We start from the raw sequence: 2,850 nt of genomic DNA on the forward strand, positions 1-2,850 counted from the left end.
ATGAAGTAGAGGACGTCGGTGGATCGCTCCGGCACGGAGACGAGGCGAGGCAGCAATAGCCGCTACGTGGGCGAGCTCGCGACGGCGTCGGTCGAGGCAGCCATGGCGGGAGAGGAAGCAAGTGAGCATGGGGAGGAGGGGATCTGGGGTGAGCCCAGAGGGAAGCAGAGCGACAGAGGAGAGAGTGAGGCACGGGGGAGAGGACCGAGGCGTCCCGGGCCTTATGCTCTCGCGAAGACGGCGACGAGGTGGTGCGATGGGAGCACGCCCGACGCGGCTCGGGTCGGGGCTACAGGGGGAAGAAGGTCGGGCCGACTTGGATGGGCCAAGGCCCAGGAAATGCAAGGGTGGCACTCTCTCTCTCACCTCCCCCTTTTTCATTTTTTTAACTTTTATGTTTTCTTTTAATTAAAAAACAAAATAGTTTTATAATAACCATCTAACCAACTCGTAAATAAGGAAACTGAACCTAATCGTGTCCTTCACCCCTCTCCTTGCCTTTCCTCGCCAGCCCTGCACGGCGACCTTGATCCATGCATCGGATTGTCGCCGCCCTGCACTGCATCGACGCCTCCGTGCCGAGCTCCCTCGCCGCCCTGATCAGCATCATCGAGTGGGCGGCCATCCCTCCTTCACCTACAATCAAATATTCACAAATCGGCCAGGCTACAACAAGATTATTATGCAGCAATCTGCTCGAGTTTGAAGCTGCAGGCAGCCCCATCAGATTGGCCAGGTATGATTTCCACGGCCAATGGAAACCCACCTAACAAGATACAACCTCACCTTCTTCTTTTTTTACCTGCAAAAAAACTCACCTTTTTTTTCTAATATTCGTCCGCGAGATCGGCAGTGCCCAGGAGCCTGCCCCAGCACACAGCCATCGCGCCCACCCTGAACGTCCCCTGAACCAACCGGCCACACGCAGCTGTAATTCGTCCCTGCATTTCTTCAGGTTAGACTTCTTCCTTTGACTTGTTGCAAATTACTCAGGATTAGAATTTTGAGAACAGAGTTTCTAAAAAATAAATAGTTGCACAACAGAATGCTATAAGCCGTTTGTTTTACATCTCTAATTAATGGTTTTCTATGTTGAAAAATGGTGAATGCAGGGCCTAACATCCAAATTTCTAGGGTTAAGATACCCCAACTTGGCAGAATACGCGATCCAGATTGCACAAACGAAGATGCTGGTTAGTTCCTTGAATTAATTATGTTGCAACTGTGTCGACAATGTTTATTTGACCGTACATTCGGGTTCTCTTTCCTTTGTTCTGGTGTAGAGCCTTTAACCGGCTCCAATCAACTTTAAAATACGCCTGAAAATGATAAGAGAGGCCATGTTCAACCGTCCGCGCATGGTACTCAAGACACTAAAAATCTGCAAATTACTTCTGTTGATCCTACCTCTACTACTATACCTACATTGTTATGCTCTACTGATCTTATGATTTTCCATTCCATAGTGGGCAACGACCAAGATGGGTATTAAAGAGAGCTACAACTTATTTTGAACATGATATATTGAGTCTCACCTCCAAACTATTACTATGAATTCAATCGAGGACGAATGTTTGTATAGATGGGACCTAGACTAAGAAAAGCCTATTTTCAGATATTCGTTCCAGCAAACATTGACGACTTTCATTGGTACCTGGCAATTATAAATACCAAGGTGCGATGTATCCAGGTGCTCGACTCACCGTAAAGACCTCAACGCTCTGGTTAGTTATTAGTCTCACTCCACTAACTTTTCATAAGATGATTTCTGTTATTCTTCGCTTGTGATGCTAATACTTTGTCATTTATTCATGCAACATCTGGAAGGAGCGGAAAATGTATTCCAATATGCATCACAACACCAAGGGAAGACTGTATTCAGAGCAGACTGCAGACAGATGGGTATACCTCCTAACTCAAAGCAATTGACATCATGTATTTTTTGTATGTCCCCAGTAGTTGCATTACAAAATAAGTTTCTCCACAATTAAGAATAAAGTATGCATATGTGGAAGTATACATGATGACTATATGTGATCCAAGCTGTCAATCTTGACTTTGACCATTAGTACATGTGAAAGTATACATGTTGACTATATGAGGATAATGAAACTGGATTTGTGTTGCAAAATGCCTTTACTATATCAAGTGAAGACAGGAAAGTAACTTTACTATATCAAGTACCATCAAATGACCACCAACACAACCATTCTACAAAGTAATATAGCATCTATCCAGCTCCAGGATGTTACAATGAATAGTATAAATTTGTATAAAGCCACTTTTTGCACGCACGATGCTTGATAATGTGCATAATTATTTAAAACTGAAAACATCTGGACTACACCTAATCCATTCTAATTCTAAAGACTAAAGAAGTTGTACTTTCTACTTCCAGAGTGTAAAATGGTGCATTTCAATGGATGATTGTTGGGACTATGCAATTTCGGCATATCCTTCTTTTCATGTACATATCCTAATAGGTGAGAGCATCAACAAGATTTGGTTGATCTATAATGAACCGGCTTAGAATTATGTTTTTGCAGTATACTGCTTGTCGTAAGACATATAAGAAATATTTAGAGTTGCCGACTAAGGTAATCTGGAAGTTTGAATTAGTAAACAAATATACCCGACAATCACATCAAGGAAATGCTCCGTAGACAACTACATGGATTTCTTAGAACAATAAAAAATACATTGCAATGCATCTCAGAATCAAAACATACTCTTCGATTCAGACTTGTTGCTCTCATCCCCTTTCGGCGGCTCCTTCTCCTTCAGAAAATATAAACCATGCAGGGTCGCATCATCAACACAGGTACCAACTAAGAGGATGGAAGGAAAATC

Source organism: Triticum urartu, chromosome 4 (assembly GCF_003073215.2).
Source record: "Triticum urartu cultivar G1812 chromosome 4, Tu2.1, whole genome shotgun sequence".
Taxonomy (NCBI): domain Eukaryota; kingdom Viridiplantae; phylum Streptophyta; class Magnoliopsida; order Poales; family Poaceae; genus Triticum; species Triticum urartu.